Raw genomic sequence first — 12,111 nt, 5'->3', positions numbered from 1 at the left:
CTGGAACGCAACGGCGAAAAATGCCATCTTTACCCCTTTTGAAAAGGAGCGGTTCGTCCCAATAAAATTTTCTCACATCATTGAAGAACTTCTTCTTGCGGTGGTAGTCAAGATCAGGGGGTACGATATCAGCAGCTAGGTAATTAACAAAGTTTGCATACCATGGTACGTTACTTATAGCTAAGGATTTTTGGAAGTGCTCATGAGGGCCTAGGTTATCATCTTCAATGGTTTCTAGTCTAGCTATCAGTCTATCATAGGCAAAATCATCATTTATGGGTACTAAGTCTGGTTTCAGGTGTTCTAGCCTAGAAAGGTGATCAGCTACTACATTTTCAGTGCCTTTTTTATCTCTGATATATAAATCAAACCCTTGTAGTAACAGAATCCATCGGAGTAACCTGGGTTTGGCATCTTTTTTACTTAATAGGTAAAGAATGGCAGCATGATCGGTGTAAACTATAATTTTGGCTCCTACTAGATAAGATCTAAATTTGTGTATAGCGAAAACTACAGCGAGTAATTCCTTTTCACTTGTTGCATAGTTGAGTTGGGCAGCGTCTGGGGTTCTACTGGCAATAATAAACCGCATGTAATTTTTTATCTTTCCTTTGTCCTAGAACGGCTCCAACGGCATAATCACTAGTGTCGCACATTATCTCAAAAGGTTCTGACCAATCAGGGTGTTGCATAATAGGTGTTGATATTAACGCTTGCTTTAAGAGATTAAATGCTTCATTACATTTTCCATCAAAAATGAATTCAGCATCTTTCATTAAAAGGCCAGTTAAAGGTTTAGTTATTTTGGAGGAGTCCTTGATAAAACGCCGGTAGAATCCAGCATGTCCAAGGAAACTTCAGACTTCTCTGATAGTTTTTGGTGGTTTTAGGTTCTTTATAACTTCTATCTTAGCTCTATCTACCTCAATACCTTTTTTGGAAACTATATGTCCTAAAACAATCCCTTCGGTGACCATGAAATGACACTTTTCCTAATTTATTACAAGGTTCACCTCCACGCATCTCTCTAGGATTTTCTCAAGGTTAGCAAGACAATTGTGGAAATCAAATCCGCAAACCGAGAAATCATCCATAAATACTTCCATGATACCATCTAGGTAATCTACAAAGATTGACATCATACGGCGTTGGAAAGTAGTTGGGGCGTTACAGAGGCCGAATGGCATTCGTCTGTAGGCAAAAGTTCCATAAGGGCATGTAAAGGTAGTTTTTTCTTGATCTTCGGGGTGGATAGGTGTTTGGAAAAATCCAGAGTATCCATCTAGATAGTAGAAGTAAGAGTGTCTGGCTAGACGCTCCAACATCTAGTCTATAAATGGTAAAGGGAAATGATCCTTCCTGGTTGCTTTATTTAATTTTCTGTAGTCTATGCACATCCGCCATCCTCCTTCCATCTGTTTTGCTACATGTTCGCCTTTATCGTTTTGCACGACTGTGATGCCTCCCTTTTTAGGTACTACATGCACAGGGCTCACCCACTTACTATCCGAGATCTGATAGATTATACCTGCCTCAAGTAACTTAAGAACTTCTTTTTTAACAACATCACTCATTATAGGGTTTATTCTTCTCTGATGTTCTCTGGAGGGCTTTGAATCTTCTTCCAGCGAAATCTGATGCATGCATACGGATGGGCTTATACCTTTCAGGTCAGAGATATTATATCCTAAGGTTGAGGGATATCTAAGTAAAACGTCTAAGAGCTGGTATGTTTCCTCTTGGCTCAAGGTAGCACTGACTATAACTGGACGGTTCATCTCTTCATCGAGGAACTCATATCTTAGGTTCTTAGGCAGTTCCTTAAGTTCTAAGGTTGGTTTCTTAGGGCATGGCATAGTATCTGGGGTAAGGGATAAACATTCGTAAAGGTTATCATCGATGTAGGGTTTCCTAAAGTCATCATCTTCCAGTATGAGAGTTGATGGCAACGTAATTGTTTTTATGATATCTTCTTGTTCTAATTCCCTAACGCACTCATCAATGATATCTATGGCATAACATGTGTCTCCCATCACAGGTGCCATAAGAAATTTTGAAAGTATAAATTCTATTTTCTCGTCACCTACCTCAAAGGTCAACTTTCCTCTCTTGACATCTATTATGGCTCCTGCAGTTGATAAGAACGGTCTTCCTAGAAGGATTGGTATATCATTATCCTCTTTGATGTCCATGATAACAAAATCAGTAGGGATAAATAACTGACCTATCCTAACAGGGACATCTTCTAATATGCATATCGGATACTTGACAGATCTATCGGCTAATTGAAGTGACATCTTAGTAGGTTGTAATTCTCCTAAGTTTAACCTCTCACAAACTGCTAAAGGCATTAATCTCACACTAGCTCCTAAGTCTAGAAAAGCTTTTTCGATGACATGACTTCCCAAAAGACAAGGAATGGAGAAATTTCCAGGATCTTTATCCTTTTTGGCTAACTTGTTCTCGGAAATAGAATTGCATTCCAAGAGCTTCGGATCGTCGAGTCTACGTTTGTTGGTAAGGATGTCTTTGAGAAACTTTGCATAAGAAGGTATTTGGGTGATGGCTTCTATGAAAGGGATTTCTACGTGAAGTTTTTCTATAACCTTAATAAATTTCTGATATTGGTTATTGATCTGGGTTTGCTTGAGTCTTTCCGGATATGGTATCAGTGATTTGTATGGCGGGGGTAGTACATAAGTTTTGTCTTTAGGTTCTTCTCCTTTTTCTTGACCTTCCTGTTTTTCAGATTCCTCTGGTTCCTTTACTTTGTCTGTGGGTTCGGTATATTCCTTAGAAGTTTTGGGTTCACTCAATCTTGGGTTTGGTGGCTCATCATAAGCGTTCCCACTTTGTTGGGTAATGGCATTCGCTTGCCCTCGCGGATTCTGTTGAGGTTGTCTAGGGAACTGTCCTCCAGGTGTGGTCTGGGGGGCTTGGTTTAAAGCTACCTGAGAGATGTGGGTTTCAAGCATCTTGGTGTGAGTAACTATTTGGTCAACCTTGGTTCCTAACTGGGTAATCAGTTTATTAACGTGAATGTTTTGGTTCATGAACTCTTTGTTTTGTTGGGTTTGAGCAGTGATAAAATTTTCCATAATTTTCTCAAGGCTCGGCTTTGGTGGTACAGGTTGCATGGGTTGATTTGGTCTTGGGGCTTGGTAACCTATTTTTTCTCGGAGGTGCATTATTTTGGATAGGGTTATTGTTCTTATAGGAGAAGTTCGGATGATTCCTCCATCCAGGGTTATAGGTATTCGAATATGGGTTCCCTTGGGTGTAGTTTACTTGCTCATAGTGGGTTTCGTTTAATAGACTGCATTCTTCATATTGGTGTCCTTTGGTTCCACATATCTCACAATCCGACGAAATTGTAGCTGCAGTATTCGGGTTTACACACATATGCTCGACCTTAAGGGCTAATGCGTCCATTTTAGCTTGCATCATGTCTATAGAGCTTAATTCATGTACTCCTCCTTGGGCTTCCTTCTTCTCAACTGTTGCTCGTTCGACTCCCCATGATTGACGGTTTTGAGCCATATCTTCGATTAGGGCACTAGCTTCAGGATAAGATTTGTTCATCAGCGCACCGCCTGAGGCAGCGTCGATGGTCATCTTAGTGTTATAGTGAAGTCCATTATAGAAGGTCTGAATGATTAACCAATTTTCTAAAGCATGATGTGGGCATGCTCTTAACAGCTCTTTATATCTCTCTCAAGCTTCGAACAACGATTCTCATTGGTTCTGGGTAAATCTAGTTATATGGTTTCGAAGAACGGCGGTCTTACTTAGGGGAAAGAATCTAGCAAGGAATACTCTTCTAAGGTTGTCCCAAGTTGTAATGGAATTGGGTGGAAGGGAATCTAACCATGATAGGGCTTTATCTCTGAGGGGGAAAGGGAATAATCTTAAACGGATTGCCTCAGGAGAAGCTCCATTGGTTTAAAAAGTGTCTGCTAATTGGAGAAAGATTTTTAAATGTTGGTTTGGGTTCTCAGTAGCAAGACCTGCGAATTGTCTCTGTTGCACTAGTTGCAACAGAGAGGGTTTAAGTTCGAAATTATTAGCTGGGATGGTTGGGTTTACTATACTAGAACTAGGTTCTTCGTTGGATGGTTGGGCAAAATCCTTAAGAGGTCTTTGGTTTTGATCTTCGGCCATAGCTCTCCTAATTCTATGGAAAAATAAACGTGCGCGAGTGTAACGTTCAGGTTCCTCCAGAGGGTATACTAAGCTTCCGGTGCTGCGAGTTCTTCGCATTGACCGGCAGGTAACAACCTAAGTCTAAAAGATATAACAATAGGGTACGAAATTTGACTAAATTGGTCCCCGGCAACGGCGCCAAAAACTTGATGCGTGCTTTTCGCAAGCATACGAACGCGTCAGAGTAATATAAAAGATTGTCGAATCCACAGAGACCAAGTGTCAATCTATCGTTATCTATTGTTATTGTGCTTATCTAAGGTAAACGAAATAGGGGTTTTTAAGAGTGTACAATGAAAATTAAAGTATTAAATTAAATTCAATTAATAAAGACAGGCTCGAATGTAATTTACATAATCAATTAATAATCCAAGTACTTGCTAATAGAATTACTTATGGACAGTGTTTCCTAGTTTGAAAAGAACCAATTTAACGGGAACTATCGCTTTCGCGTATTCAGAACCGAGTTGTACTCCCTAATCAAACCCTCTTATTGTCACTTATAAAAAAGGCGCGCATTGCGTTAGAGTAGTAAACCTATTTTTAATAAATATAGTATCTTGACTAAGTTGAAAAGTATTTTAACCTGGACTTCTTAACCAAAAGAGGTTCTCACGAACCAGACTCTAAACTTATAAACGCGTCCGAAAATAGTTTTTAAAATCACTTTTCTTTTTAAGTTAAAAACTCATAATGAACTAAACAAAGTGCTTTCGCTGTATTTGAAATAGTTAAAGATAACTAAGTTTAAAAAGATGTTGGACGGCTTTCGATCTTACCCAACGGAAATGAAGTGCAGGAAAACTTAAGTTGAAAGTCAAAATAGCCCTTAAGTGTTTCTATGAACAATTGTACGGATTATCGGTTCAATTACGGTCCTTACATTCTAACCTTTATGGGTTTAGCTAGACATGGTAAAGTAAAGGTGCATTTTAATTTAAATAAAGTAGTGCGAGTGCGGAAAGTAAATAAAAGTAGTGCGAGTGCGAGAAATAAATGAAAGTAGTGCGAGTGCGAGAAATAATAAAAGTAGTGCGAGTGCGAGAAATAAATAAAGTAGTGCGAGTGCGAGAAATAAACGAAAGTAGTGTGAGTGCGAGAAATAAATAAAGTAGTGCGAGTGCGAGAAATAAATGAAAGTAGTGCGAGTGCGAGAAATAAATAAAGTAAAGGCAGTGCGGGAAAGTAAAGTAGACAAAGGTAAAGCAATAAAACCTGCTCCAATCGGAGGGTTGAATAAAGTGCGAAACGGAAATGAAAATGGCGGCAGGATTAACTTCCTTCCAAAGTGCTCCAAACTCGATTACAGACTCAATCACACAATTGCGGCAACACCCCAATGTGAAGCGATTACCACTTTTACAATACTGAATATATGCCTAATGTAACTAAGTTTGTTCTAAGTTTGGATGATGAAACAAATGAAATCGAGTCTCTATTTATAAGCAAGGAAAATAATAGAAATGACAAGGATGCCCTTCAGTTTGAATTTGGGAGAGAAACTTCTTTCTTCTTATGGCGCCCGCCACAACACCATGGCGCCCGCCATAAGGGTAAATTATGGCGTCCAAGTGGAGATAGTGGGAGACGTGGCAGTTAAGGGAAGTTGATTTATGACACGTCATGGTTGGGCCCATGGCGCCAGCCACAATGGGAGCCACAAGTGCAAAATGCTGATTTTTAGTCTTTTTAGCTCATTTTCACTCCTTTTCTCGACCGGGGCTCCGATTATACTGAAAACCTGAAAACAAAGAGAAACATAGTAATAACATAACAAAATAATAATAAAACAACTAAAATGCATGCGAAATCGGAGTCGAAAATACGGTGAAATTCAGTGTCATCAGTTAATCCTTGATATGTTCATCTTAACCGATGACGAATATCCTCCTTAACATCCCCAGGCAAGTCTATCCTTGATATGTTCATCTTAATCGGTGACAGATATCCTCATCTTTGGTATTCTGCCCAGTAACTGGTAGTTGTAAATCCTATTCTTAACCGATGAGTGGCCTTGGTCAAGGTTGATTTGACTTTGTCAAATTAATATCATTGGATTTAGGGGATTGATGGTATGTACATTCCATCTCCCAAAATGAATGGATGATGTTAATTTGGTAAAAGTCCTCCTTTGACCAAATTGTGATTTAATCCATTCCCCTCCCACTTCATCTTATTCCATTTCTTCATTCATTCATTCCATTTGGCATATGACATCTCAAAGTCCTAATGCAAGTTGATTGAAAAATTGACATGAGTATGGATGAGATTAGGCCACACCTTTTGCATATTCTTTTTGTGTGTGGTATGTTTCATGAGCATAGTCCATTATACTATGTCTCTAACATGCATTAACACCAAAATATTATTTCCCGACCTCAAATAGTTGTGACTTCTACATAAGTCCAATTACGATTGCTTAACATAGCGCTAAATTTGTGACATAAAAGGCATAAGCATTCTAGTTAGTGAGATTGTAAGTCTCCCCTCTTTCATGGTATTGTGTGGAAACTTGGCCTTCTTTCCTTCCTTTGTAAGATGTTTTGGCTCATGGATTCATGCTTGTGATAAGTGGGTTGAGTGTTCTCCAAAGAATGTCTTGAAATGAAAAGCAAAAGCAAAAAAATACTAACTCCTCACCTATTAACTACTAACTTTTAATTTCAAGCTTTTACTTTAATGCAATTTACTTTTAGAACTCTATTTCATTTTTCATTGTTCATATCATTCTAATTGTTTATGTTAACGCAATTTTCACTTTGTCCATTTGGACCATATTGTGTGCTATATTTTGTTTGTATATACTTTTCTTGTTTGTGTGGTCTTTGACCACTAATGTACATAATAATAACAAAAACCCTAAAAAAACTTTTGAGTGGACTGTTGGCTTGATCTTGGACAAATGGACTTAGCATCTAGGCAAGCTTCCTAAGCTAAAGGACTTGGCCGATGCCAACTTGTTGAAGAACCAAGTGCTGGCAAATTTGAACTTCATCTGATATATCTTTGAAGACCTCTCCAAATTCATCTACAACATGATCATTATGAAGTTATTATTTTGAACCTGAGACTTGTGGAATTCATTTGTTACATGGGCTATTTTGAAGAAGATCATGGAATGGATAAGCTTGGATGAGGCCATCTTTATTTGATACCTTTTCTCTTCAAGATAATATAATTGTGCATTTGTGTGTTGCTTGATTCTAAAAGTCCAAGGGAATTCTGGGTTTCTATTGACATTTTTGTCTATTGGATTGCTACCCATTTGGTCAGATCTTTTCAACTCTCAACTTTTAATTTTGTACATAGGATAGTCTCTTCATCTTCTCCCCATTTATTTAATTTCAAAATCTCTCCCTCCATTTTTCAAAACTTCTTTGTGTGAACTACTTTTGTTCTAAACTTTGGCCACTTTTGCAAAAAGATAGAAACTTTGGCCTTATGCCATTGCATTTTCAAACTTATTTTCTTAAATCAAACTTGTAAATAAACTTAACTATACTTGACTTAAACTTTCAAAAACCCAAAAAGAACTAACTCATTCAAACCATTTTTAGGCCTTTGTGCCTTTCAAACTTAATTTTTGTTAAAAGCAATGCATCCATTTTGAAATTTGTATCACGAACTACGAGGTTTTGATCCCTCATTTTTATGTTGGTACGTAGGCACAAGACCGAAGGTCTTGTCAAACACAAAAATATAATTAATGAATTCTTTTCTCATCCCCCCACTCTATTTGTTTGTAAACATCACTTTGTACAAAATACATATGCACACAAAAAGGGCTCCCTAGGAGTACCTAGGACACTTTGGGTGCTAACACCTTCCCTCTGTGTAACCAACCCCCTTACCTGTGATCTCTGACTTTTTATTAGTTTTGATTTGAAAACTTCTTACTTTTGGGTTTTGTTCGTACTTTTTCCCTTTTCCCTTGGAAACAATAAAAGCGTGGTGGCGACTCTTGTTATTTGATCTCTAGCTTGTCAATAGCTTGATGATCCCAAATTTCCCACTACACATAAGAAAAGAGATTGTTGGAGGGAAAATGGGGATACCAAATAGAGTGGTTGTCCACTATTGTATAGGTGAAAGGAGTGGTGCTACATACTTCCCTTCATCCATAAATTCATTGATAGGTGTGATATATAGTATTGTCCTTGTCCACAATATCAGGTAGTGGAAAGAATATTTGATTTGTACTATGTATTATTTGATCACGTATCCATTTGATCTTATTTTCAAGTTTATTGTCTTTTGATGAAAGTTGATGAAGCATGAAATGAAGAAACATACAGCTAGATTCAAAATCTTCGGTTAGAACCTTGACAACGTCAGCAATCTGGCTTGAGATCTTCACTATCTTCAGAATCTTCATAATCTTCAATCAGAACCTTGATAGCCTCAACGTCTAGCTTGAGATCTTCAGGAACTTCAGCTAAGTAACATAAACTTTAAAAGCTTGCCATTCTTCAGAAGCTTGACAATCAGAGTCACGTCTAGAAGCAGAAGTGGAGAGAATGTTGCAACAGCAACCTAGCGTCTCTTCAGAAACTTCTCAGGAGTGAATCATCACAGAAGCAAAAATATCATTGCAGTGTCAACTTGATATCTTTCATAACTTCTCATCATTAGCGCGGAAGTGGCATTTGGAACACAATGCTCAGAAAATGATGACGTTGCACGTCATATACTCAGAATCAGAACTGGTTGTTAAAGCTACACAATAACAAACCATTAGGGTACCAAAAATGTTCTCATAGAAATACAACATTGTTATCATCAAAACTCAAGGTATAGATGCAAACCCAAATCTTTATCTAACAATCTCTCCCTTTTTGATAATGACAAAAACATGTATTTTGAGGAACAATTTTGTATAGGGTAATCACAGAAAGATACATCTTAAAAAATCACAAAGCTCCCTCTAATATGTATAATCCTAAAAAGATAAAATCATAATGAAAGAACACTTTCCTCATTAACCTTTTTGAAGTACCAGAATGATCTTCCGTTAGAATCTGGTTTGTCTTCAGAAGTTGCTTGAACTTATCTAGAGCACTGGTTGTCAAACTCAACATTCTGATGAACTTCACTTCAGAAGCTTGGTTGAACTATTTTGAAGAAGCTTCAGAGCCTGGTTCTCTTTGAAATTCTCTTTCAGAGCCTGGTTACCTTTGAAAAATCTCTTTGAATCTTTGAAAGAGCTTTCAGAACCAGGTTGTTACGAATTCTTATTAAAGAGCTTGATTGCCAAGTATGATTACCATGGAATTTACACTTCTTCAGAACTTCATGCCGAATTTTTAATTCTTCAAATCCTGATGCCAAGTTCAGAGCCTCGTTTTTAATTTCTTGAAGACTTGATGCTTGCTTAAAATTCCTGGTTGAGATCTTTCTCAAACAGCAGCGTGAAAGCTTCAGATCTAGAGAGTAGACCATTTCTTCAAAAACTGGTAACTCATATTCTGATATGAAAAACTTCAAGAGCTTCTAATGTTTGAACGTATCCCTGCAAAACAATTAACAAACTATTCTTCGAAGTCGTTGTTATCAGAAACATTAAGATAATGTTTGGGTTCTGATTCAAGAATATAGGTAAATCAAAATCAATTACGACTCTTCCCCTTAAATACATTTCTCCCCCTTTGTTATCAATCAAAATAACAAAGACAAAATTATAAAGATTTTGGAAAGAAACAAAACAAGATTTTCATTAAATATGATAGAAGGCAGAAAAGAGTACAAGCATGTTTCAGAAACAAAATTTTGGATAAGTGTTGAGGGTTCTGAGGAGGAGGCGGCGGCGGCTGAAGTCTGGATAGTATAAACTGAAACATCATTTCATGCATGTCCAGACGTTCTTTGACCAGAGCATTCTCAACTTTCATATCCTCGGTGGTCTTCAGAAGCACTTCATGAATACCCCTAGAAGAGGTTCCAGTAGATTGTTGATAATTAGAAACCTAAATTTGTTGTTCTTCATAATCAACCGGCTGAGCAGCAATATCCTTCATGACACATTCTGGATGACTAGAATCTACCTCAGCTTCCTGAACTACTCCCTTAACCTCCGGAGAAGGAAGACACAATGGAGTATTTGGTAACATCCAGATTTCCATTAGGGGTGCAAACTAAGAACAAAAGTTTCTTTCAGATACTTTGTATCCAAAGTTCTTTACCTTGGAGATTTTGGAGTTTATCCAACTTTTGTAGGCTTCCCAAGCCGCGTCACTTTCTGCATGATTAACTGATAAACAACTAGTCCTCATAGAAGTGTGAAGACATCTTCTTTAGTCTGACTCAAAATTCTTCAGAATCTTACCAATATTTGGGTTAGGTTTAGGTTGGCTAGGGATTCTAACAGAAAGATCTGTTATGGTTAGATGAGGATTCAGACCATAAACAGTTGGAAGAGAAGGGGGAATAGCCTCGTGTATTTTCGAATCATATACTTCGGGTTCAGGTTCAAAATTGAACATGCCTTCAGGAGTACCATCAGACACTTGGTTACCAGAATCTCTCGAGGGAGATCTTCTGGGTGTTGTTATATTTGGATTTTCAATGTATGGAGTAGAAACAGTTTAAGATGGAGGTGGGAAGTGGGAAGTGGTTGTGAAATGGGAATGCTTTGAGAAGAAGATGGAATTGGTTGTGAAATGGGAGGTGGTTGAATTGGTAAGACCCTTTCAGAATTAATAGAGTCATAAATAAAAAGATTTCTGGCCTTAGGAAGCTTACCAGAAGTAGGAGTGTCATAACCTTTGGAAGACTATTGGACATCACCATACGTGTCCTTCAGAAGTATTAATTTTTTGCGCTCACTGAGAGGCACCTCATATTCATCCAGAAAAGCAGCAGCCTTTTTTCTTCTTCTTCTGAGGTATTGAAGATCCTTCTTCACGAGACTCTTTCTTCCTCTTTCCATGCACATCTGGGTAAGTGTCTCGTAAGTTAAATGGGTCAACCAATGGATTAATTCCATCCTTAAGACAACTCTCAAGGTAATACTCCAGAACTTACGGAGGATCGATCTTGGTGAAGATTGGAAAGTTGCCAACCAGAATCCTCATTCCACAGATATCATTGTAGCGGTAAATTCATGACCATCAAGCTATGGATAAGCTTAACGTCAATAAAACCAGAGTCGCCACCGTGCTTTTATTATTTCCAAAGGAAAAGGGAAAAGTAAGAACAAAACCCAAAGATAAGAAGTTTTCAAATCAAAACTAATAAAATTCCAGAGATTACAGGTAAGGGGGTTGGTTACACAAAGGGAAGGTGTTAGCACCCAAAGTGTCCTAGTTACTCATAGGGAGCCTTTTTCATGTGCGTATGTGTTTTTGGTATAAAATATGTTTGAAACAAATAGAGTGTAGGGATGAGAAAAGAATTCATTAATTATATTTTTGTGTATAATAAGACCTTCGGACTTGAGCCTACGTACCAACATAAAAATGGTGGATCAAAACCTCATAGTTCGTGTGTCATATAGAAAACCCACTTTCCTTTTGGACTTTGAATCAACCAATAATCAGCAAGCAATTCGCAATATGAATAGCAAGACGTCAAATAAAGATGGCCACATCCAAGCAAGCAAGTCCATAGCTAACAGTCTTCTTTGTCTTCTCATATATCAGATGAAATACTCCTTGATTAACTCAGAATAAAGCATTAGACACAAGATCAAAATAACAATTGCATCAAGACCATGTAGAAGATGAATTCAAGTGGATCCAAATACTTGCATCAGATGAAAACTCAAATCACAATAACTTGGTCTCAGAAATGTTGGCATTGGCCAAGTCCTTTTGCATATGGAATGTTGCCTAATTCTAAGTCCAGAAATTCAGATCAAACCCAGCAGTCCACACAAACATTTTTTAGGGTTTTTTGTTGTTTAAGGTCCTA

General features: G+C 37.7%; 1 non-coding gene across 1 annotated transcript; it reads left to right on the top strand.

Annotated features, from left to right (window-relative positions):
- Nucleotides 1–3,670: 3,670 nt before the first annotated feature.
- LOC127099444 (small nucleolar RNA R71) lies at nucleotides 3,671–3,777 on the top strand. Its single transcript, XR_007793944.1, has one exon. It is a non-coding gene; the product is annotated as a small nucleolar RNA R71 (small nucleolar RNA).
- The last annotated feature ends 8,334 nt before the right edge of the window (nucleotides 3,778–12,111 follow it).

This window comes from Lathyrus oleraceus, chromosome 6 (assembly GCF_024323335.1).
Source record: "Lathyrus oleraceus cultivar Zhongwan6 chromosome 6, CAAS_Psat_ZW6_1.0, whole genome shotgun sequence".
NCBI lineage: Eukaryota > Viridiplantae > Streptophyta > Magnoliopsida > Fabales > Fabaceae > Lathyrus > Lathyrus oleraceus.
The sequence above is the reverse complement of the archived record's forward strand: the minus strand, read 5'-3'. Positions and strand labels throughout refer to the sequence as shown.